The sequence below is a fragment of the Mobula birostris genome, chromosome 14, assembly GCF_030028105.1.
Source record: "Mobula birostris isolate sMobBir1 chromosome 14, sMobBir1.hap1, whole genome shotgun sequence".
NCBI classification, from domain to species: Eukaryota; Metazoa; Chordata; class Chondrichthyes; order Myliobatiformes; family Myliobatidae; genus Mobula; species Mobula birostris.
This window is the reverse complement of record NC_092383.1, coordinates 74,792,643-74,819,542: the sequence shown is the minus strand read 5'-3', so window position 1 is coordinate 74,819,542 and position 26,900 is coordinate 74,792,643. Positions and strand designations below refer to the sequence as shown.

At 40.0% G+C, this 26,900-nt stretch overlaps 1 protein-coding gene across 5 annotated transcripts in view; it reads right to left on the bottom strand.

Annotated features, from left to right (window-relative positions):
• The window catches only part of foxp4 (forkhead box P4), a 465,538-nt gene that overhangs the window by 300,689 nt on the left and 137,949 nt on the right, over nt 1–26,900 (bottom strand). The window contains exon 1 of one of the 5 annotated variants that reach the window (XM_072278681.1): nt 14,326–14,346. The exons of the other annotated variants lie outside the window; for them this stretch is intronic. The gene's annotated coding sequence lies outside the window, so the exon portion shown is untranslated. Of the gene's footprint in view, nt 1–14,325; nt 14,347–26,900 lie in introns of those variants that run through there. 5 annotated transcript variants of the gene reach the window in all.

Here is a 26,900-nt window from a genome sequence, read left to right as displayed (position 1 = left end):
GCCCAGCACGTTGATTTGACAACCTTGCCACTCCTCCAGTCAGCAATTTCAAACTTTGAGTACTGTCACGAATAAAGTAATTGTTGGTTTGCCTCTACTATATAACTACTGAAGACCTGACCAAAGACTTACAAAGCACTTTCATGAAGTTTGATTCCACCAGCTGAGATTAACCAAAATTACTGGAAATATTTAAGGAACGTAGTTGTGCATTTTAGCAGTTTGATTGTTTTCCATGTTCAACTTCTTATGAAGTATTTTGGATCTGAAAATAAATATTTAAAATCCATCTAACTGTGCCTGTGCAAACAAGACTTGTCCTGTGTGTGACTGTTGGTACTGTGTTTTGTACCTTGACCTTGGAGGAATACTGTTTCATTTGGCTGTATTCATAGGTATTCATGTATGGTTGCATGACAATTAAACTTGAACCTGAATTTAAAGAGGGAGCCTTCTCGTACTCCCATTTAATCAATGTAAGAAAAGTAGAGTATAAAGATTAACAAGATTATCATCTGGACATATCCAAAATGCTAAGAATATAGTAATGGACTTCCAGTTGGAGACCCCTGTCCCACAAAATCTCCCAGACGACTAGTTATGAGTTGTATGATATTTGTCTTTCCTTACTGAACGCTGCAATTTATTAGTAGAACCAGGTGATTGGCTGACCGGTAGGATTCAAGTGAAGTCCATCTTTTAACATGGATTCATTTTCCAACTCATAGGAAATAAAAATGGCTACAAAGTGACAGGGGGAAAGCACTTATTTATATCATGCTGCTAACATTGTACTTTATCCTAAGCCACTTCATGGAGTTATCCAAAATAGGGGATATAAAGTGATATTAGAGAAGGCAAGCAAAATATTGGATCGGATGGTATGATTTTGTCTATTGACAAGAGTAACAGAGAAATATCGAAGTTCAGCAGGAAACTTCACAGCTTATAGAGCAAAATATATAGTTGCCATTGGTGAAATGACGACTTGGATTTGCTCAAGGAGCTGGAATTGGAGGAGTTCAGAACGCCCAGAGAGATAGAAAGCAGGAGCTTATAGAGAGAGAAGGTTTGGGGGAGTGGCTACGGATAAATTGGAAGACAAAAGCAAGCAGTTTATAATGAGGATATTGTTGGGCAGGGATGACAGGTGAATGGAATTCGGTGTGACTAGGCATGCAGACACTTAGCTTTAGATAAAATTGTTCACAAGACTGCAGAGAAAATTAAAACTGATAGTGGGTGAGAATAACGGAACTTGTATGAAAAAGAAACAGATAAGGGCAAACATTTGCAAGGAGAGAGAAGCAGAGACAGGGATGTAGACAGAGACAAATAGATAGTAAGTGAGAGTAAGAAAGCAAAGAGACAGGAAGAAGCATTCTAAGAATTGCACAGTTTCAGAGGGAAACAGACAGATGATGAAAATACACAACAGATGTTCTCAAAGAATTAAAAAGGCAGAAGAATCACAAAAGGCACAAGAGGTAAATCACAACACTGAATCTGAACACAGAAAACCCATTTGCCAGGAAATGTTCCTCTTGGATCAGGATTTCTGTCAACAGTATATGAAAAACAAGCCAATTTATAACCCTCTATCCCACAGTCTATTTAATCATCCCGTCAGCAACTGACTCTAAACAAAAACAATAGGAAACACTGGGCACATTGTACACACAATGATCACACTTTGAGAATGATGTGAACTCTTATCGAGAAATGTGTTGAACTGTGTTTGGTTTATTAAGGAGGGCAGATTATACATACTGAGACCGATTTACATTGTTAGTGGAAATCCTATTCAATAAGCTCAGAAACGAAAGGGGTTTGGTTCTGAGGGGACTCTGTAACCCATAATACAAAAACCGGAACACCAAGCAAAATCTACTATTGTCAATTTTCCTTTCACTCTGCGGTATTTACAGTTCAGGTGAGGAGTTTCGGCAAATAGCACAAAACATCAGGGTTGAAAAACCAAGATAATTCCAGGGCTGATTAGGATGTGAATACATTTGTAACTTTTTTTAAAAATTAACAGGGACAGAGTGGAAGTTATTGGAAAATCCAGAGGGGTGGCATGTTTTCCAGGCACCGGCTGGGGGAGGAAACTCATTCTTTTGCTTCTGGATCTGACCAGTCAGCTGCTGTCAGAAGGCAGAAGATGCTTTAAAGTATGAGGGCATACAATTCCTGAACAAACCACAAGATTAAATAGGTCATCTGTAACACTGGGAGTTTCAGTGTACTGGGCACTTCATCTGAAAAGGAAAAATAATTAAAAATAATTCTCTACCTCCCTACATTATATTAAAATTTTCCTCTCCCAACGCAAAAGGGCCTATTTTTATATCTAAAAACCTACCACAAAAGGGTGATGGAATTGCTGCCTATAATGACAGTGGAAAAAGATGATAATTTGTATTAACTAGGGAGCAACGAGTCAAGCTCATTTGCATCTTTTAGATTATATGCATTTCAGAAGTAATTTCTGGAGGGGCAATGAATGAGTATTAATTCCCGCGTGAATTCACAATATAGAAAAAAAACCATCAAACACCACACAGGGAAGGAGAGAGAATTTCGCAGCATAATAACAGTAGCTTGCTTGGTGAGAACTAATTCATGAAGAGCATATTTCACCCGTGCATTTAGGATCGAGTATGATGGCTATAGAAAGACTGTTCCTTCAGTACTTTAACATTCTCCTAGATAATTATCATATCATATTTCATTTCCCTGCTTACAATGCTAGTCAGTCACTCCACTCTCTTTGCAATTTCTAAAGTAGAGAGAGAAAAGGTGAGTAAGTCCCAGTGCATTCGATCCCTTCTTAATACCAGCCCCATTTGGAGTTGGCGAACAGATCGACTGAAATTTGACAAACAAAATTTGTCTTCAACCCTAATTATGACATATTTATTTGCCCTTTCCTGCAGATAATATTGGGCCTCATCTTTCAATTAGTAATTATGAAAATTAATAGCAAACAAAAGCAATAATGAATACGGCTTCAGTAATGGTGACAGCACGGCTGCAAATATGACAAGGTCAAATTAGTTTTTTGTGTGTAATTCAATGAATGTCATTAAGAAACATTCAGCATAATCTCTGTCCTTTGTTCACTGTGAAACATATTTCTTTACTTTGCTGATGTATCTTATACATTTCTTCCCATCCACTGATTTTCTCCTGACTGTTGAAGGGGAAAAGCTCTATCACCTGTCTGCTTTTTCTTCCAAATGGACATTTGAATGACCGTCTGTGAGCCCAGACAGTCAGATCTGTCAGCTGTTCAACTGAAGTAAGAAGCACACACAGGCTGACTTTTCTCTCTAACTCAATGAGAGCTTTATCTGATTCCTCACACCCTCACCCAGTGCAATGATTTTCCATTTGTTAATGGATAATAATACAATAATAAAATTATAATAAATACATACTGAGGGGCCAGTAAACCAATAGTTTTCAACAAGAATATGAAGAATAGCAACTAGGATATGAAGAGACTGGTGTTGCTCTGGAAATTGGAAAACAAGTGGACGTAGGGCTTCTGGAAGTTTCACATTTGGAAAAGTCAATGGCCTCAGAGGCAATAGGGGCAATGGTAAGGATTAGCCATTTCTACCCATCTACCCCTATCAATAAGACTTCCATATAGAGAGTCATAGAGCACTATAGCCCATAAACATGCTCTTCAGCCCATCTAGTCCATGCTGAGCTATTATTCTGCCTAGTCCTATCGACCTGCACCCAGACCATAGGCCTCCACACTCCTTCCATCAATGTACTTATCCAAATTTCTCTTACATGCTGAAAAATACACCGTCGAAACTCACAGAAATTAATTCAAGAAAGTTTCCCTCGATCATTGAGATCGTAAGAATTTCATTGTTTCCAAACGCCTCCTCAAGTCACATCTCATTTGCAACTGGGCACAATGGCAGTTGCTCTGTCATTACTCAGCAGGGTATGTACGAGAAATCCCTGCCAAACAGCAGCTAACACACAGACTTCAGTGGCTCAAGAGAAAGGACACCTGTGCTCTTATTCTCTTCTGCCTCTCCCCCAGACACCCAACAGCTTACAGGGCATTTGTGCTTTTACGTAATAAAAAGAGAAGGAAATTGCTAATAGGTAAGATGTGAATGCTGTTGGTGAACATTGCTCAGCGTATCATGTTGTGCACCGACTGTTATCATCAGTTCAAGGAACGATAGGAAGCCATTTGCTCCATCTAACATATTTTGCCCTTCATTTTTATCACAGAAGATCTGTATCTTAACTTTATCTACCTGTTTTGATTTCCTAATCCTTCATAATATTCATAACAAAGATAGTTAAATCTCACATTTGAAATATTCAAGTGATCCTGGATTCCCACAGCCTTATTTTGTGTGTGTGAATTTCTTTTTGATATCGGTTCTGAATAGCCCAACTCATCATGAGGTTATGCGTGGATTCTGGAGGGAAGTGTTTCTCTCTAGCCAAGTGGCATGAATGTCAAGTGTATGACTGAGCCTGGAGCCTATGGTTTCTATCTTCCTAATGTTGAAGTTTTAGAACTCCTGAGCCCTCATTGATGTTTGATGGACAGTCTAAAACACAGATAAAGGCGTGGGGGGTCAAGGGAATCTAGTGTCAGCAGTGTATGTCTAGAAGCTGAGTCTGTGCATGGATGATGGACAGAAGATAGACTCGGGCTGAATGGCCTAATTTTGCTTCTGTATCTTATGGTCTTATAGACAAAGGCCCAAAATGGCACACGAGAAGCACCTTTGGTAGTTAAGGGAGAGCGCAAGCAATAGCAATGTCTTGAGAGAGTTTCTTCCAGACTTCAATTCCGCATCCTCAAAATAAATAACGTAATATAATTCAGAAATTCATTTCTGATTGCTTAACCTTTACTTGCACATCTAAATGTTCTGGAAGTATTTTGTTCTAATGACATACTGTAGTTTCTGCCATTTTAAGTTGCTTGCTTAAAATAGTCTTGGCTACTCATCAAGCTTCACAAATATATTTTTTTTATAAAGCACAGGCCATATAAAACAGAACATGCATACAGCAGCTTTTGTTGGAGCTTGGATTTTTCTTGGTTTGTGTATACAGCCCCTTCTCCACAGGTTAATACTTAATATAAATACAGGTTTCCTTTGTTCATTATACCAGCTGAACTTTCAAGAAGAACTGCAGCTTAGGACTGTAGCCTCTGGGTCCTAATTGAAGGTTGTTCCTGTCTCAGGTACACCAGAGTTAAAATTGTAGGGTTCGACTTCCAGACTTTTTCCCACAAGAGCAGATTCACGCTTCCAGTACAAAGCTGTTTAAATCTATTACATTATCTACCTGGAAGCTATTCCAAAAATTTAGGGCATCATATGCTACTGAAAATAGCTCGAGGCTTACTCATAATATATATTTCCTTCTGACATTGAGTAGGGTGTTTCGCCCATTGTGTCCATGCTGACTCTTAAAGCAATCCCACGCCCTGCTTATTTCCCTGTAACCTACTCATATACATATCAACACTCACCTGCCACCCTCACCAGAGGTAATACATAGTGGACAATTATTCTGCCAGACAGCATGTCTTTGGAATGTGGCAGGACACCAGGGGAAAATTCTTACTGTCAACGAACAACCATGCAAACTCCACACAGACAGCACTACAGGTCAGTATCATTGTGCTGTTGTGCTGATAACAATGACTGAATGTAGTAAAATGGAAGGGGTATGGTATATTACTGAACTCGTAATGCAGGGGTATGAATTTAAGATGTCTAACAGAGGCATGAGTTCATGTGTCAGCGTGACAGCTGGGAGATTTAAGTCCAGTTAATTAAATGAATCTGGAATAAAGAACCAGCAATTGTGCTCAAGACATTACAGATAATTGTAGAAACCCATTCAGTTCACTGATGTCCTTTAGTAAAGGAAATCTGTTGTCTTTGCCTAGTCTGGCCTACAAGCAATTCCAGAGCCGGAGGAATGCCACCTGAAATTGCTAAATGAGAAAATTTCAGATGAAGGGATTTAAGGCATGGGCAATAAATGGTTGCTTGCTCAGAGATGCCCATATCCTATGAACAAACTAAAAATAAAGTTACTTTTCTGAAATAAACTATTCAATTTTTGCAGAAAGAATGGCTGCAGTATGGTGACGTCACGGGAAGTTGGCATTCTTCAAACTTTACACGGTTGGCAGCAGTGTCTAAGGCACAGCAGGCATTGTCCCATCAAAGCTGCTTGTTCCTAAAAGCCACTCTTAAAATATTAACTTTTTACTAGGACTTGTAATAATAATGTGGAACACAATGGTCAAGAGCACAAGTGTTCAACATTTACTGGCTGAGCTGGCCAAGAGAAAGCTTAACTTATAAGATGAAGGTGATTAACCATGGCCAAAAGGAGGAAGCCCCATCAGCACTTGAACACATTTTGTCATTCAATAGGACTATGACCGAGCAATATTTTAACTTCATTGACCGTCCTCCGTGCACACATCCAATGAATTATGTTAACCTTAGTCTGGAGAGCTCTAGCTGCCCTTTAACATTTACTACTTTGGGTGAATAAGCTCAAGATTTCCAAAATCCTTTGGGTCAAAAATTGCTTCCTGCTTCCAGTCCTAAATAGCTTGGTTCTAATTTTGGTAGTTACCACTCACTACTTTCCAGTCATTCCTGTGGGAGGGTGAATGTGAACTTCAGATCAGTTTCCGATTGGATAAGTTCCCAATCTTCAAATGATTTATTTGATGACATCATGGATGACAGACGAAGGTAGTGCGATGTGACGAGTAAAAACTTCTTGGAGACATAGCAAGAAACTACAAGGATAAAAATGTCAGTGTGGAATAAAACTAAAAATAAAACAAAAAGCTGACATGAAACAGGGGAATTTGGACAAATGAACGAGAAGTGATTTAGACATTAGGGTTTTTGAGAACAGTCCAAGGATTATAATATAAATGCGAACTAATACTGAGATTGGGTTGGAATGCTTCACTGGAAGTCAACTGGGATGATCTTGGATTTAGGTTCGACTGCCCTGTACAGGACTGGCTGGACCAGTGTGTAACTAATAATCCTTTCTGCTGACAGCCCTTTGTGGCTACAGTTCGGTTACTCACTGCCAAGACTTTCTCATCATACAACTGTGAAACAATGAACCTTTAGAACTCAAGTACTGCTTTCATCCCGGAGCCTAATTAACTAAATCAGGAAGACAAAGCATTCAACTATCTCCTGTAAAGAAACAAAGTCAGTCCCGTGTAATTTAGCCTGGCTTTGATTTACTCAGTTGTTGTGCTCAGTAATCTCTTTTTCTCAGGACACAGAAGCCAAACCTTCTCCGCAGTTTTTAATTTGCATGTTTTTTCCCTTAGTTTCCTTTGCCCAGTTGCTGTCATATTCTGTTGCAGCTGGAGTTTAGGTTCTTTGAGGATAAGGCAGGCAAAGGGTCGAAGAGGTATCAGAGTCTAAGCTGGCCATGTCAGTCTCACATCAGTGTTATCTCACACTGTATCATCAGAATCAGGGTCAATATCACCGGCATATGTCATGAGATTTGTTGTCTTTGCAGCAGCAATACACTGCAATATATAATAATAAAAAAACTGAAAATTACAGTAAGTATAAATAAATAAATAGACATATACATATATAATAGTTAATTTAAATAAGTATTGCAAAAGTAGAAATTAAAAAGTAGTGAGGTAGTGTTCCTGGATTCAGAAATCTGAGGGGAAGAAGCTGTTCCTGAATTGTTGTTCTTCACATGTTCCAATAATTGACCACATAAACCCTGACACCAAAATGGAGGCTGGATGTCAGAAACTGTTGCTCGAGAGGAGAGTTATAGTGCCTTTTCATTTTATCCTACTCAAAATGGTTACATCGGTGTCTCAGTTTCTATCTGTGGCTTGGATGGCAAACATTTTATACCTGCTCCACGACAGTGAACAGACGATAACAGTTACAAGAAAAGGTTTGTGAACTCATTGCAATTACCTGATTTTGTGCATTAATTATTCATAAAATGTGGTCTGATCTTCATCAAAGTCACAATAATAGACAAACACAATCTGTCTAAATTAATAACACACAAACAATTGTACTTTTCATGTCTTTATTGAACACATTGTTCAATCATTCCAACACTCACAACGTGCTGGAGGAACCCAGCAGGTTGGGCAGCATCCGTGGAAACGATCAGTCGACGTTTCAGGCCGGAACCCTTCGTCAGGACTGTAGAGGGATGGGGCAGAGGCCCTATAAAGAAGGTGGGGGGACGGTGGGAAGGAGAAGGCTGGTAGGTTCCAGGTGAAAAACCAGTAAGGGGAAAGATAAAGGGGTGGGGGAAGGGAGGCAGGGAGGTGATAGGCAGGAAAGGTGAAGAAGGAATAGGGGAAAACACAATGGGTAGTAGAAGGAGGCGGAACCAAGAGGGAGGTGATAGGCAGCTGGGGAGGGGGCAGAGTGACATAGGAATAGGGGAAGAGAGGGGGAAGTTGGAGAATTCTATGGAAGATAGGGGAAGAGAGGCGGAAGTTGGAGAATTCTATTTTCATACCAAGGGGCTGGAGACTACTTAGAAGGTATATGAGGTGTTGCTCCTCCAACCTGAGTTTAGCCTCATCATGGCAGTAGAGGAGGCCATGTATGGACATATCTGAATGGGAGTGGGAAGCAGAGTTGAAGTGGGTGGCTACTGGGAGATCCTGTCTGTTTTGGCGGACGGAGCAGAGGTGCTCGACCTCCTTGTTCAATCAAGGAGATTGAACAAGGTGCTTGTTTTATCATTCACAGGCCAGGCTGGAAAAAGTATGTCAACCCTTGTATTTAATGACTGATAGAACTTCCTTTAACACCAATAATCTCCACCAAGTGTTCCCTATAGTTACTGTTCAGACTTGCACAATGGCAAGGACAAATTTTAGACCATTCCTCCTTACAAAATTGTTTCAGTTCATCAGTATTTCTGGGATGCTTTGAATGAACAATCCTCCTCAGGTCATGCCACAGCATCTCAATTGGGTTAAGGTCTGGACTCTGACTTGGCCATTCCAAAACAAAACTTACTTCTTTTTAAACCATTCGGCTGTTGACTTATTCTTGTGTTTCAGTCATTATCTTGTTGCAACATCCAACTTCTATTAAGTTTCAGGTGATGGACCACTACCCTGACCTTCTCCTGTAAAATGCCTCGATAAAATTTTTAATTCATTGTTCCTCAATGGTTGCAAGCTGTTCAGGCCCTGAGGCAACAAAGCAGCCCTAAACCATAATGCTCCTTCCACCTGGGGATGAGGTTTTGGTATTGGTGTACAGTGTCCTTTTCCCTCCAAATATAGTGCTGTGCACTTCTGTCAAAAAGTCCAACAGTTGCCTCATCTGTCCACAGAACATTGTCCCAGAAGCATTGTGGAATTTCCAAATGGTCTTTTGCAAGTTTGAGATGTGCAGCAATGGTTTTTTTTGGAGAACAGTGGTTTCTTAGGTGGTGTCCTTCCATGAACATCATTCTTGTTCAGTATTTTTCTTATATTGGACACAAATTTTAGAGATTTCTGCTGGTCTTTTGTTATTACCCTTGGGTTCGTTTTCACCTCCTTCCGCATTGCATGCTGTGCTCTTAGTGTGATCTTATCAGGATACCCACTCCTAGGGAGAGTAGCAACAGTACTCATTTTCCTCCATTTGTAGACAATTGCTCTTACTGTGGACTGACGAACACTCAAGGTCTTTAGAAACGCTTTTGTAGCCTTTTCCAGTTTCGTGCATCTCTACAATTCTTTTTCTAAGATCCTCTGAAAGTTGTTTTGATTGAGGCACGTGCACGTAAATCGATCTTTTTTTGAGAAGAGCAGACTCTGTCAGTAACCTGAATGCATGTCTTTTTTTAATAGGGCAGGGCACCTCTACAACCCACACCTCCAATCTCATCTCATTGATTGGAACATCTGACTCTAAATTAGCTTTTGTAGAAGGCATTACTCCAAAGGTTCAGATAATTTTTTGATCCTAGACTGTGATTATTTAAATGGTGTTTGTTGTATTGATGAGAAGAAGTACAATTGTTTATGTGTTATTAGTTTCGGCAGATTGTGTTTGTCTATTATTGTGACTTAGATGAAGATCAGACCACATTTTTTGAGTAATTAATGCAGAAAACCAGGTAATTGCAAAGGATTCACAATATTTTTCTTGTAGCTGTATTTCCAACAGACATGTGGCAACTCCTGCATCTCTGCAGGTTTCTTACTTCATCCTTCAGAAGAGGTTGATCCTTATTGCATTGAACTTTCTAGTCTCCAATAAAACAATTGAAATGTAGATAGCCCAGTAAAAGAACAGATTATTTACAATGAATTTTACATTAATTAAAGAATTGTAGGTATCATTAGCAAGTGCAGCTTTATTACTTAACTACTTTAGGAAGCCCTAATTTGTTTTGGCAATGTGTTGGTGAATTATTGCTTTAATTGGAGTGATAGCTTGAGGAGATTTCTGGACTTTAACCTCATAAGAATCAACAAAATAGTGTTATATGTCCTTGGTGGGCTTGCACATGTTGCCCTTATCCTTTGCTGAGCAGGGAACATTAGTTTAGATGATGGAATTGAGACCTTGCTGAGTTATGCATGGTGCAGTTTGTAGACCAGATACAATGCAACCAGTGTACACAATGATGGAGAGAGCCAATGCTTAATGTAGTGGTAGAACTCCAATTAGGTGGCCTGCTTTGTTCCGGATGATGCTAAGGTACTTGTGTGTTGTTTGAACTGTACACATCCCAATAAGCGTTGTCACATTTCTGATGTTCTATTTAGGTGGAGCAAAGGCTAGGGAGAATACATAGGTGAATTATTCTGCACAAGCAATCACAAGGAGCCACAGTATAAATGTGGCTGGTCCAGTTAAACTTGGGTGTTGGATGGCCTGCACTGTCTCAGTGGTGAGAAGAGCCTGTTTCCATGCCGTATGTCTCCATAACTCTCTGACTAATTCTGTCCAGTACCGTTGCCCAAGAATTTAATGGTAGCATTGGTATTGGTTTCCTACAAGAGGACCAGAACCTTGTCATGGCTTGGAGGCTCGCATGTAGAGCCATGCGGGCTTTACACTTTGGCTCTTGGTAGGGTCACCCATGCCAAATAGGTCATAAGTTAGAGGTCAGACTAAGAGTGGTCTATGGTCCTTCAGGTTTGGAGGTTCAGCTCAGGGCCAACAACCTTGAACGGTCAAACAAAACTGTTGCAGAGAAAACAATGAAGAATCCTTCTTAACGTGCAACAATATTTCTGAGTCTCCACCCAGAACTTGCATGGCTGGTTGTAGTGAAAACTGAGTGGAAGCTACCGACACAATAAAAGAAGCCCTAAACACTGCCAAAAAGGTGGAGGACCCTCATTGCTGCCCTAAACACCAGCAGGCATAATGGGCAGTAAGCAAGAATGGGTTTAATATTGACACATATACAGTGAAAAGCTCACCTTACATACTATTCCTACAGATCAAAAATCACTTCATGGTGCATTGAGTAGAGCAAGGGAAAGCAATAACAATGCAGAACAAAGAGTAAAATCTACAGAGAAAGTGGAGTGCAGGAAAACAATAAAGTACAAGATTACAACAAGGTAGATTGTGAGGTCAAGAATCCATTTTGTTGTACAAGAGTCTGATAACTGTGGGATAGATGCTGTCCTTGAGACCAGGAGTACATGCTTTCATGCTTTTGTATCCGGAGTAACTCACAAAGGTTATCATGTTGAGTATTAGACAGCAATGGTTAAACTCTTTCGATGGATGTGGTAAATTCAAGGTAATTCTGGCTGTAAAGGTCTTTGGGATGTCTTGAACTTGTGAAAGACTTTGTTTGCTGCAAGTTAATATTTTTATGTTATGTCCTAAAAATGATCATCTAAATTTCTCTGCCAAAGGAAATTACCAGGATCATGGAACTAGGGTCAGAAGTGAGAAAATATTGCTCTAGTGTAATATTGGCCAGATTTGAGTGTGTAGATTTCCTCAGGAGATAAAGGATAGCACATCACTTCAAAACAAAATGTGTGGATTTGTGGTTCAAACCAAATAACTACGACCAAAAAACAAATTTCTACACAGTTCTAAATGGCACTTGAATAAATTATCTTGACAGCATCCATGGCTTTCTGGAAAATGCAGGGGTTACAGTTTCTTTGTTGCTAACAACTTGTTCCCAGCAAGAGCTGGAAAAACAGAATCAGGCCAGGGAAAAACAATCACATCGCTAACTCAACAGAAATAAATCTAATCCAGCTCACACAAGATGATTAAAAAAATGTTCTCATTCTCATTGGAGTGCAGGTCCAAGATTTTCGGGGAAATCAAAATGAGCTGGAGTTCGTGCAGGAAAATTCTGCTAAAATACCAAGTCAGCTGTGATATTATCGAATGGTGGAGAAGACACAAGGAGCCAAATGGCATACTTATGCTTCTTACTTATATTCTTAAGAATACTGACTCTCCCAGAGCAGTGATCCCATGACTACAGATTCTCAGTAGGGTACAGGTTCCTCTGGCACTAACTCTCAATCATTTATGAGATTTGAGGCATAGATTTTTTCCACAAGCACTGACCCTCTCCTGGGTAGGAATTCCCCTAGTAGGGACTTTCTCTGCTGTATGGCCCTCATCTGTGTTGGCTGCTTCTGGGATATATGTTCCGCAGAAAATGACACTCCATTCATCTCATCAAAATCATTCAGCAAAACAATGGAAGCTGTTGTTTACATTTTTCTTTCACGGGCTCCTTTTCCCTCAGGATTGAGACCGATTTCCTTACATTCTGGTCTGTGGGTTCTGGGAGTGGCTGATGAGGCAGATGTGGGAATGGCAGCTGGGCTGGTAGTTTGCAAGGCAGTGAACTCATTCTGCCGCTTACACAGAACTTCTATATATTTTCAATGGATGCATTTAGGTTTCTCAGTACAATCCCAAATGCTACTTTTCCACTTTATACAGTTATGAACCAAAGATTCACAATGGCCAGTGGGAATGCTGCATTTCCTTAAGGAAACTTTCAGCACCCTTGTACACCTACTGATCGATGAAATTCCATGCCTTTGTCTTGTTCCAGAGCAGTCTGCAGATCTATTGTAAGCTTCACCGGGAAATCTAAATTCTGGAGTACGGAGAGGTTATCATCAGTGCGACATTTCATCAAGCATGCCAACACTCAGGGGTTCCCAACCTTTTTTATGCCATGGATCAAAACCATTAAGCAAGGGGTCTATGGACTGCCCAGACTGCGAATCCTTGTTGGCAACAGAGAAATCCAGTAACACTGAATTAAAAGGGAATCTGGGAAAAACTGGTTGAAGCAGATAAAATTATGAGAGGTGTAGACAGGATAAACAGTCACGTACTTGATTAGTAAGGCAGGAGAATGGGATTGAGATGGGCCGAGTGACCTAACTCTGCTCCTGTTTTTATTTTATTTTATTTAGAGATACAGCAAAGAGCATGCCCTTCTGGCCCTTTGAGCTGCACCACTCAGCGACCCCTGACAACCCCGAGTTAAACTTAACCTAACCACGGGGCAATTTACGGTGACCAATTAACCTAGCCGGAATGCCTTTGGATTGTGGGAGGAAACCAACAGATCGGGGAAAATCAATCCCATGCATTCCACGGGATGGATGTGACAGAGACTCCTTACAGAGGACGCCGGGATTGAACTCTAAACTCCGACACCCAATGCTGCATTAGTGTCACGCTAACCACCATGCTACTGTGGCGTCCATGTCTTATCGTCTTATAGCATGGTATCTCCAAGAAAGGTAACTGCAGTTGATGGAGGCCAATCATCTCTGCCTCATAACACTGACACAGGAGTTAATCCAGGTCCAACAATCTTCATCTGCTTCAGTTGCTTACTTTCCATCATAAAATAAAGATTGTGAGTGTTCTTTGATGACTCCACAGTACTTAACTTCATTTGTATTTCTTCCTATGCTAAACAATCCATGCTCATAATAGCAAAATTCACATTTGAACCTAGACTAGGCAGGTTACACAACAAGGATATCAAGAAATGACCCTCAACAGCGATTGCATTGCCGTAATTGCATCAATATCTCTGCAGCGATCAGACCAGCAACTTAAATGGACCTGGGCATTAATGCTGGAGGGTATCAGAAACTGAGTACTCTTTGGCAAGGAAATTATCACCCGACTCCCAAAGATGTTGCACTACACGCAGGTAAGACAGGAACACAATCAGACAATACTGAAACAGTTTTCCACCATCTAGGATGAAGCTACTCATGCTATCTACCTCAGACAGTTACTGCCTTCATCACCGGCATTTGTGGCTGCACCTTTTGGCACTTGCAAGTGAAACTTCCGCAGCTCACTGATGTTTCTTTAACGGTGTCTATTGAAATCTCAAACCTAGAATACAAGAGGAAGAAGTGCATGGGAAAACCATCACCTTTAATTACCCTCCATATCTCTAACTTAGAAATATTATTGGTTCAATATTAAACTCCATCCTTAAAAGCACATTTGGTGGACCTTCATTATAGACACGACAGAAGTTAAGTATGTCACCACAAACTTTACAGCAATGCCCACAAAGTAGAATCAGAACCAGGTTGACAATCACTGACATGCAGTATGTTATGAAATTTGGGTTATGTGGCAGTAGTGCAGTGCAATACAAGAAGAATTATTGTGAGTTGCAATAAGAAATATGTCATCATCATTATGTGCAGTGTCATATGACGTAGGCAACCATGGTCTCATGATCATGATTGCTCTTGGCAAATTTTTTTACAGAAGTGGTTTGCTATTGCCTTCTTCTGGAGAGCATCTTGACAAGATAGGCGACCCCAGTCATTATTAATACTCTTCAAAGATTGTCTGCCTAGTGGTATGTCTGTCCAGACCTTGTGGTTTGCACCAGCTGCTCGTACCACCACCCACTCACCACCCGTTTCCATGGTTTCACATGACCCTGATCGGAGTGGGGCGGAGGGGCTAAGCAAGTTCTGTACCTTGCCCAAGGGTGACCTGCAGGCTAGCAGAGGGGAGGAGCACCTTACACTTCCTTTAGTAGAGACTCATCTCCACCCTGCCACCCAAAAATGCATAAATAAGTAAATAGTCAAAAGAGAGTGCAAAAAAGTGAGGCAGTGTTAATGGGTTCATGGACCATTCAGAGATCTGGTGGCAGAGGGGGAGAAGCTGTTCCTAAAACACTAAGTGCTGATGGTAGTAATGAGAAGAAGACATGACATTCTTGTCACATCCCATAAATGAATTTAAATCATGTGCATATTTCCAAATGTGTGTGAAATCTTATGTGTGCATACAGATTTGATGAGGGCAAAAGCAGAGTAACTTCTGATGCCTTGTGTTGTACAATATCTGGCGCATGTTCCCTGTGAACAATGGCTATTTGGGTTTGAGCGCGCTTACCAGGCACTCTGCGTTATGGCACAATTTAAGACGAGGAGGAAAGGAAATTGGCCCAATAAAGTATAAAAATTCCCACAACTCGACAGCCAAGATAATGTAAACTGCAGCTTAATTATCGGAAAATCTCACTCGGAAAATCTGGAAGCCAGAGGGAGCTGCCAAACCATGCTAAAAAGTTAAACAGTAAACACATTCAGAGACCAAAGCAAAATAGCAAGCCCACTGAACAGGTACAACTCAACAGCAAATAAGATGGTTGGCACCAAGACAGGAAATAAAAACAAGGCCTTGATATTTACAGGAAATCAACAAGGGAGGGAGAGATTTAGGCAGCGAGGAGTGTTGTGGAAAAAGGGAAGGAGCAGGCAAGGGACTAAACATATCAACAACTAAGAAACTGTAAAGGCGAGAAGTGGATGTATTAGGAAATTTAATGGAATGATATATTTAAAGCTAACTACCCATCAGATTGAAAAGCTGTGCTGGGTGTTTCACAGGATACCCTGCCCCCAAGGCAGTATGGGGGCCTGGTTGGGACACAGGTCTCTCGAAACGTCAAGATAACTTAGTGCAGGAGAGCAGAAGGTGGAGAACGAATGGAGGGAATGCAGTTGTGATAGTGGAGGTAGTGGGAAGCATGGCTACTCCTGGAAGAGAAATAGGAAAACAAAACATTCTAGAGATTACTGCACAGGATTGAAAGAAGCTACAGAAATTGGTTGAATTAATCAACTCCATCTTGGGCAGTAGCCTCTGTAGTATCCAAGACATCTTCAAGGAGTGATGCCTCAGTAAGACACTGTCCATTATTAAGGACCCCCGTCACTCAGGACATGCCATCTTCTCATCAGTACCGTCTTGAGGAGGTACAGAAGCCTGAAGGCACACACTCAGCAATTCAGGAACTGTTTCTTCCCCTCTGCCTTACGATTCCTAAATGGACATTGAACCCATGAATACTACCTCACTTCTTTTAATATTATTTCTGTTTTTGCACTATTATTAGTTTAACTATTTAATATAAAAATATACACTTACTGTCATTGATATATTTATTTTTTTCTATATAATCATGCACCTGCTGCCGCTAAATTAACAAATTTCATGACATATGCCGGTGATACTAGACCTGATTCTGAAAGGATGCACCAATGGGATATGACGCAGGGAGACAGGGGTAAGGAAACGATCGTGTGAAAGGAAGAATCAGAGGGGTGAACCTTGCCTGACTACTGTTGTTGGTTTTATCATAGAATCACTGATAAAAGCAATGACCTCAGTGGGCACATGTAACTTCTACAAAATACTTCCCAGATTGTGGTAAAGCCAGAAACTAATGCCCATTCTCATTACCCCAAGTAGGATTTGGTAATTAATCATGAAATCATGTCAATTATGAGTGAGTTAAACAGGGAATAGAGACTAATAACAGCAGGATTAAAAGTGAGGGGAGTGTATAGGCCCCAGGTAGCAACTGTAAAGTGGAAGAATATATAAATACAGAAATTAGAAATGCCTGTCACAATGGTAGAATGATCTTAATAAATGATATTAATTCCATTTTTGTTGCGATGGGCTGACTATCTCATTGTCTGCGAGACAGTGAAAATCTAGAGTATGTTCAGGGTGCAAAAATAAGTTCTTGAATTAAAAGGCAGCAGGTTATATTAGATTTAATAATGAGTAATGAGTAAGGTTTATTTAAACAGCCTGAAGGTACATGAGCACTTCTCTAAAATTGATTGAAATATGACCGAGTTCAAGGCAGGAAGGAACATTAAACATTAAAGGTGACTTTACTGAATTTTTGTAGAGGCAAAAATTGTTCATGGCAAACTTGGCAAATCTGCTCAAACGACAATTGAATGTGATACAAATCATTTTATAACCCTGAGGGGCAAAATATCTGCTTGCCAAAAAAAGTATGCACCGACATGTTTCAAGGTAAGGGGCAACATAATCTTTGAAAAGGCACAAAAAACAGCAAGAACCGTCACAGATTCTAAAGGATGGAAGAATGGCAAAAAGAAAGCAAATCAGTTAGGAAAACGTTGATAAAGAAACTTCCAAATGATTTGAAAATCAATTAAAAATGTTAACAAAGAGCTAAAAGAGGGCAGCTGGGTGCAATATGGATTTTTTAAATAAATTTTTAACAGTCATCCTGTAAAGGAAAATAAAAAAGGTTGAAAAAAATAGAATGATTACTTTGTTTCAATATTTACATTTGAGAAAGAGGATAGTATCTCAAGAATGCTGTATAGAAGCTGAGAGACGATAACTAATGTCAACTAAATAGCAGAGACGATTAAAGTAATGGAACTCAGGATGACAAATCACCTCAAGTGATTTTCAGGCCAAGGAAAGAGGCATGCTTTATAAATAATAAAAAAAAGATAAAAGTTGTGGAGGACCAATGAGACTCTGGGGCCCGTAGAATATAAACTGATACATCAGGAAAGGGAGCAGAATTGGCCAATCTGGTGTGTCAGTTACCAAGATCCGGACTTCAGGCTTCAGTTCCATTCCACTCTCCTGTTTGATCTCTATCACACTTGATTCCTCAATAGTTAAAAGATTTAGATACGTCAAACTTAAATAATGGCTCCTCATCCTCAGATCTCCGATCCGAAGATTCATAACCCACTGATGAAAAAATTCCCCCTCATTTCTCTCTCTTAAGTGGCTGCCTCCTTATCCTAAGACTATGCCTAGTAACTCTAGAGTCTCCTACCAAGGGAAATTATATTAATAGCATTCATTTGTTCAAGTTTTCTCAGAACTTTACATATTGAAATGAGATTATTTCCAATTCATCTGGACTGCACAACATACTGCCCTATTCTTCTTCATCTTTATACAGCCATCAGTCTGGTGAATATTGGTTGCTTCTTCTCAAATAGATTGGAATGGTGAAGAAAAATAACCAAAAAGACAAATGGATTAATAGAGGGAATGTGCTAGGTTATAGCTATGCAAACCCCACTTAGACAGGAGCGTAACAAAGCAATTGTGGACATTACACTCTGGACAACTAGAGGAAAATGAGGATATTTTAAATGATATCTGCATGCAAGGAGCTGCACAAATTTGTTTGTAGAATTTAGATTTATGGATGATTTGACTGAAGTTTGTAAGACAGCAAAGTGAAATCACAGGGCAGACAGAGCAAAGCTAGTGTTTTGGTTGGGGAATTTGTGTCTTGGGGCTTGGTTAGGTCTTTCAGAATGAAACGAGAACACAATGGTAGAAGCTTGCAACTCCCTCCCACAAGTGAAGATTAATGTTTGGAAAATTGTTAATTTTACATCTAAAACTGATAATTTTTTGATAAACAAAGATAATGTTGAAAAGGTTTCCTGCCACTTATTATCTATGATTTTAAGTAGAGTGCGTGTGTTTGTGTGCACATGCGCTCTCTCCCTTTCAACTTTCTAACTTTATTTCTTACTTTGGAAGACTAAAATGCACTTACGTTTTTATTCACATAAAAACACGTGCACACAAGTGCTCATTTTCAGACATAGCAGATATGCTCTCCTGCTATTTATCACCTTCTCTCATACACATGAACCACTCTTCTTTCTCCTGTACAGACTGCTTCTCTTTCATGCTTTTGCTCATTCTCCCCAGTGAAGTTTTTCACTTTTCCTTATGTTATTTGTCTGCTCTCTATCAGTCTCCCAGCACCCAAGCTCCATAAACAGCACTGTTGGAAAGTCTTCCTGCAAAAGCTGGGAAACATCATCAACAATGAGCTAAGAAGCTCAAATCAATTATAACGGAGCCCAAACTACAAACACAGGTGAAATTAAACCCTCACAAACACTTCAAATAGCTGCAGCGCTATGACAATAGCTCTCTCTGTTTACATTAAATATCTTTTTAAACCAGAAGGAACACGACATCATTATAAACAGCATTTTTCACTTTTTACATTACTGCGTGTTTAGTGAATGACTAACTGGTGGTGTCGTGGTAACTGAAAGAAAAACAATGATTACAGAGGTCGACAGGACCCCAAGAGAAGCAGAGAACAGTTAGATTGAATAGGCAGTGCTTGGAATTATAAGGAGGGTGGAGTGAGAGAGGAAGGGTGGCAGGGGGAGTAGAATTATGTGTAGAACAAGGAGTTGTGCTTACTAAATAGTAGTGTTACATAGGGAATTGTATGTATTAGACAGAAAGTTGTGCATACTGAACAGTGGGTTATGTAGGGAACAGTGCACATTGCACAGTGCATTAACACACAGAACTGTGCATATTTAAGTGCACTGTTGCACAGGGATCTATGCCTATTGAAGTGTGTTGCAGAGGGAGTTTTGCATATTTAACAGTGTCTTCTACAGAGACAAAATGGCAAAAGGAAAATGCTGAAGATACTTAGCAGGTCAGGCAACATCTTTGGAGAAAGAAACAGAGTTAACATCTGATGACATTACCTCAGAACTGTAAAACACAGCCAGCAAGAATGTTTTAAGTTTGCAGTAGATGGGTTTAAAGATAAAGATTAGTTTTATTTGTCACATGTACATTGAAACAATGAAACACAGAGTAAAATGCATCATTTGCCTGAACTGGTTCAATGATTTGTGGTCTTTTTTTTTGTATTCTGTGTTTTTTCACTTTTTTTTTGGCTGTTTGTGCAATTTGTTCCTTTTTTATGTGCGTTGCGGGGCGGGGGTGGGGGTTCATGTTTTTCTCTGAATTGATTCCATGGTTTTCTTCCTCTGCTTCATGTCTGTTTGTGAGAAGATGAACCTCAGGGTTGTATAATTTGATTATGAGCGTACTTTGTATCCTTGAAAACAAATCAGCGAGGACTGCGCTGGGGTCCGCATGCAAACGTTGCCACGCTTCTGGTGCAGTCATAGCATGCCCACAACTAACCTTACCAATAAGGCTTTGGAAAGTGTGAGGAAACCAGAGCACTTGGAGGAAACCCACCCTGTCATGGGGAGAACTTACAAACTCCTTACAGGCAATGGGGGGAATTGAACCCTGATCGGTGATTGCTGTCACTGTACAGTGATGGGCAAACTGCTAAGCTAACGTGCTGTCCCAACACTCTATGGTTTAGAGTAACAAAAAAGAATGTCTGTGTTAGGGTGGAGACCAAGACTGTCCACATGCTACAACAACTCCTCACTGGTATCTAGAGAGAGTGATGTATGCCTGTTAATTAAAACTAATCGATCTGCATTGAGTATCTATGGCATATTTCATTATTTTAATTCCAGATTTCCTACATCAGTAGTATTTTGCTATTGCAGTGCAAAAACATAACATTACTATAAATTACAAAATAAATAAATAGTGCAAAATAAAAGGATTAATGAAGTAGTGATGATGGAGGGGTAGAAGCTGTTCCCGAATCATTAAGCATGGGTCTTCAGGCTCCTGTGCCTCCTCCATGGTGGTAGTAATGAGAAGAGAGCTCTGAATGATGGATATTACTTCCTTGAGGCACTGCCTCTTGGAATTGTTCTCAATGGTGGCGAGTGTTGTGCCTGTAATGGAGCCCATTGAGTCTACCGCCTTCTGCAGCCACTTGTGATCCGGTTCATTGGTGGCTCCATTCCAACCAGTCACTGTACACCTATATAAGTTTGCAAGTGTCTTCAGTGACTCACTAAACCTCCGCAATTTCCGAATGAGTAACACCATTTCATGTCTTCTTCACGATTTTATCAAGGTGCTGGCCACAGGACAACTCCTCAGGGTGTTGACACTCAGGAACTAGAAAAGGGCTTCCCAACCTGGGGGTCCACCGTCCCCTTGCTTAATGGTATTAGTCCGTGGCATAAAAAACACTTTGGGGATCCCTGAAGTAAAAGCTGCTCACCCTTTCTTCCACTGTCCCTTCAGTGAGGATTGGTGCTCTCCTGGCTTCCCCTCCCTGAAATCTACAATCAATTCCTAGCTCTTCCTGATGTTGACTGCTAGGTTGTTGTTGCAATATCACTTAACCGGGTGATCTATCTCACTCGTGTATGCCTCCTGGTTCCTATCTGAGATTTTACCAACAGCAGATTTGGAGGGGTCATCTGCAAATTTGTGAAAGGCATTTTAGCTCTGCTTAGCCACACAGTCATAAGTGTAGAGAGAGTAGAGCAGTGGCTAAGCATGTATCTCTGAGGTACACCTGTATTGACTGAAAGCGAGAAGATGTAATCACCAATCCACACTGACTGTGGTCTCCTGATGAGGAAGTTGAGGATCCAGTTGCAGAGGGAGGTACAGAGGCTCAAGGAACAGAGTGGAAGGACTGATTGTGACCCTGAATGGTGATGAGGAAGGAGGTGTGGCACTTGTCCCACTTGCAGGGAAAAATGACAGAAGGAAGATCTATGATGAGGGGTAAGTAGATAAGGGAGTCATGTAGAGAAGTTCAAAGTTCAAAGTAAAATTTATTATCAGAGTACATAAATGTCACCACATACAACCCTGTGATTCTTTTTCTACGGGCACACTTAAATCTATAAAACAGTAATTGTAAACAGGATCAATAAACTATGCAAATGCGAATATAAATAAATAGCAATAAATAAGAGCATGAAATAACCAGATAAAGAGCCCTTAAAGTGAGATCTTTGGTTGTGGGAATGCCAGAAATAGAATGAGTGTTATCCACTTTTGTTCAAGAGCCTGATGATTGAGGAGTAGTAACTGTTTTTGAACCTGATGATGTGAGTCCTGAGGCACTTGTATCTTCTACCTGATGGATCTTTGATGATAGATGCTGCTTTTCTATGGCAACCTTTCATGTAAGTGTGCTCAATGGTTGAGAGGGCTTTACCTATGATGTACTGGGCTGAAACCACCACCTTTTGTAGTATTGTCCACTCAAAGGCATTGGTGTTCACATACCAGGTCGTAATGCAACCAGTCAGCACACTTTCCACCACACATCTATAGAAGTTTGCCAAGGTTTTTGATGTCGTGCCGAATGTCCAGAGACTCCTGAGAAAATAGAGGCACTGTTGTGCCTTCTTTACAATTATATTTATATGATAGGTCCAGGACAGATCCTCTGAGATACTAACACCCAGGAATTTAAAGTTACTGACCCTCTCCACCTCTGATCCTCCAGTGATTACTGGCTCATGAACCTCTGGTTTCCCTCTCCTGAAGTCTACATCAGTTCCTTGGTCTTATTGACATTGAGTGAGAGGTTGTTGTTATGACACCACTCCGCCAATTTTTCAAGCTCCCTCCTGTATGCTGATTCATCACCATCTTTGACATAGCCCACAACAGTGGTGTCATCAGAGAGCAATCCCTGTGGAAAGCAGAAGGGGAGGGAAAGATGTGCTTAGTGGTAAGATCCTATTGGACATGGTAAAAGTTATGGAGAAGATTTGTTGGATATGGTTACACCTCCTTTCAAGTGCCTGAGAGTCTTTTAATATGTCTGAAGTGCACTCACTGATGTATGAAATACAGCAGCTAATTTACTCAGTGCAAACTCCCACAAACTGCAATGTGTTGACTCTCTATAAATCTACTTAAGTAATAGTGATTAGGTAATGGCACCTGTGAAGGTAGCAGCACTGATTGCATATTCCAGTTTCAAAAGAATTGAATTTGAACCCAATACCATTCAGCTTAGATTGCATCCATGTGAGCCACTGATGATATAAATCTTTAAGGGCAGAGGTGGCCTCATTTCTTTGAAGCAAGGGATTATGATCAGGATCAGATTTCTTCGCAGCTTTTCCATTCCACATCTAAATGGATCAAGGTCATTTGCCTTATCACAGGTCTTGCTTTATTCCTGATGCCTCATCCTGTATAATATCACTAACAGAGAACTATGTCAATAGCTTCAATAAAGGTCCATGTAAAACCCTTCTTCATTTGGTTCCTAGCCCACAATAGTATCACTATTATTATTACTAGAAATAGCAGGGACCACTTTAAAGATGGAACAAAGGTCCTGCCAATTCTGGTCACTTTTCTATCTTTGTCTTCGCCGGGATCCAAAGGGACTGTTTCCAATTTAATTCATTCAGCATGCTTAAAATTAGATTCAGACAAATTTTATTTCCTCTATCATCTAATTTTCTTATTTGCCCTCCCAAGGGATCAGGAGTGAAATTAATAGAGGTCTCTATGCAGCAGCTGCATCAAAAATTCACCTTTTGAAACCTGCAAATAAGAGAAATGCTACCAAGTTGTGACATTCAAGGAACATGGATACAAGGCCATACAAGTCCCATGGACACAAGAAGGAGCATAAACATAGACCTTTATGAGAACCTTGGATAGAGGTCTCCACAAGTATTTAAAGATCATTCAACGAGGAGAAGGCATTCCTTTATTCTTGGCCTAATGATAACGATAGGTTTTAGTTGCAAAAGTTCTAGTGATGACGACTGGCTATCCAGCATGAAAGCTTCAGAACTGTAGCTGGTATGACAGAAGGTGGAGCCCTATGGGTTTCTTACCTGTCTTATGCCAGGTTTTAGGGTGCACTACTACCTACCATTCATTACCTGATCTGAAGCTGGCAGCTTGTCCCAGACTGAGAAAAGAAAAGCAGAAATAGCTTTGTTCTTTTCTTGATAGCTACTCATTCATCCCGCGTACAGTTCGGGTGGATTCCACAGTACAATTCAAAGAAGAGCATTTATTACTCGGTCAACGCCGCCAGCAAATGGGTTCATTTGCCAGTTGTTTCATGTGGGATCCTGCTCTGCATAAGCGGCTGTCAGATTTGTTTATTCAACCACTACATTTCAAAGGTGAACCAATGTGTGATGTGTGGAGGAATTTCACTGCAGCCAGCTTTATTCTACAAATAAAAATGGCGCGAAGGGAAAGGACACGAGCTCAAAATGCAGCACTGAATTCAGAAAGTATCTAAATGGAATTTTTTAAAAAACACCACACTAGAAGGCAAGTGAGGTGATAAGAAGATGAAATGCACTGAAGGGGGAAGCCTGAGTGAAGGAGAAAAGATTTTTTTTAAAGATCAGAGGCAGGAAATAGAACCATAAAGGATGGCACTAATCAAGTGAGAGAGGGAAAGAGACAGCAATTGAGGCAGACAAAAAGGGAGAGGGTGCTGATAGAGAAAGACTGGAATAGCGTCAGCTGGTGATGAAAACAGAGAAAAAGCATGAGGGAGCAACAGAACAGAGAAAGTGAGTGATAATTGAAAATGAGGAGGAGAAGAAGGAAGGAATTAAGTGAGAGGCAAGTTGTAAGGCTTTGTGAATTTAAAAGTTTTAAGATATTATCACACTGCCATAAACTGCACACACTTTCTATAGACATTTTGCATTGATCTTTTCTTTGCTCTTGTTCTCTTATTGCTCTCAGCGCTCCATCTGTCTGCTTCTAACATGTTTATGTCAGTTTCGTTCTCCTTCTCTTGGATTCTAACATACTCATTTATGTTAGCTTTCCTATTTCACTCACTCTTAAACATCTCTCTGTCTGTCTCATTTTTTCTATCTCCCTCTCTCGTTAATTCATGTTCATGGACACTAAATTTGGATCCAATCCAGGAGCAAGTCACCTGAGGGAAAAGGCAATATTAATTCTGATTTAATCAGAATTAACTAACTTCCCTCCGTACCCAGCAATACATTTCCATCCAAATTAGAGCTGATTGAATCGGAATTAGAAAGTATTATGGAAATGGGGCTTGAGACTCAAATTTGACAGAAACCAACTTCATTTACAGATACAAAAAGCAATTTAACACAATTTTCTGATTACCATAAGTTTCCTAATCACCTTCACAGATCAGAAGAGTTCATGTGGGAATATAGAGGCTTGTTCTTGTTGCGGGGACTCTGGGTCACCTGACATTCATCTCTAAAAACAAGGGCAAAGGAAGAACCAACATCAGACTATTCATGAAACAGGAACATTTTTAACCCTTTAGGTTCTTAACCATTCAGGTTAGGTTCCTCCAATTTTTTTCTCCTCTCAAACAAAATTTTGTTTCTTAGATGGGAATAAGTAACTTCCAACTAAAATCGTCATTAGCATGGAAAGAAAATGCAGCCATTGTCATTATGTTTAGCTACAGGAGAACAGCTACTGTATTCCGTGATGTCAAATGAACAATTAAGGTTTGAATTTCCCATCAAGAGGTCTCCTTCATTATATCCCTACCACTAACATTCTGCAAATAGGTCTCGCACAAAGAAAAATCCATCCAGTTTAAATTTGTCAATTACCATCCAGCCTCAAACATTTCCATCCAGTCATCTACTGTCTGAAATGCTGGCAAATATTTCACCTTACTAGAGTGCTGTGCAACAGAAACAAGTCAGTATTGGCACATATGAAAGAAGTGCAGATTTGGCCCTTAATTTGTGTTTAAGCAATTGCTTCTCACTGGGACATCATTATAGCCATCTCACCAATGGGCCACTATCTCACGAGGTTAGAGAGAGGCTGCACACCTTGCTCATGACTGCCATAAGTGAGAGATACCAATTCAGCTGTGATTGCTCCAGCGATTATCAAGAAGACGCCACAATTTATTTGACAGATGTTTGAGTGATACCTAGACATGATCAGTGGAAGAAGTAGAGATTGATGGAAGCATTAAAATTTTTAAATCAAATGAAATACATTAGTAAAGCTTATCTTTAATAACTAATACCAGCAATCCAAAATCTCCACATATTATGAAGACATGCTGCTCTAAAATTTTATAAATGACAAAGTCAATCAGTCTAACCAAGTTGTGCCACTGCTTAAATTCTACATTAAACTTCATTTAACCTCATTGGATCATCTTTCTGTTCCTTTTCTTCTTCACCAAACTCACCTATCTTAGGTTTAAGTGAATCAATGCCATTTGCCTCAACCACTCTTTGTGGACATTCTCAATTATGATGACCACCAGCCAAATGTAGCATCATTGATGCTGACAATTTCAGTCCAAGACAACAGTGGCCTAACTTGAAAATGTATCAAATTCCGATATCATCGCTAAGTCTATCTGCTGAAATTCCCTATCCAATAGAACAGTGAGAGAATCTTTATGTTTAGGACAACCAAAATTCAAGAAGTCAGCCCACTATGGCCTTCTCAAGGTCATTTAGGGATCAACAGTCAAAACTGGCTTTGCCAGTAACGGCAAATAAATGAATTAAAGAAGACAGAATGAATAATGAAGAATAAAGTTATATTAATCTTCCTTACATGTTGAGATTCCTCTTTGCAAGAAACATTGTTTATTCTATATAGAGCCCCCACATAACTTTAAAGATATTAACATGTCACCTTTCAGATCTTTTCCTTTAGTAAAAAGAGCCTCTAATTGTTAAATCTAAGTGCAGGTGTCATCAGTTTTGTACTTTTTGTTTATTTATTTTCTATTCCGAAGATTTCAATAGTGCATAACACTCTATGCATGCTTTATTTAATTTTAATATAACTTCCTTGTATTTGAAGTCTATT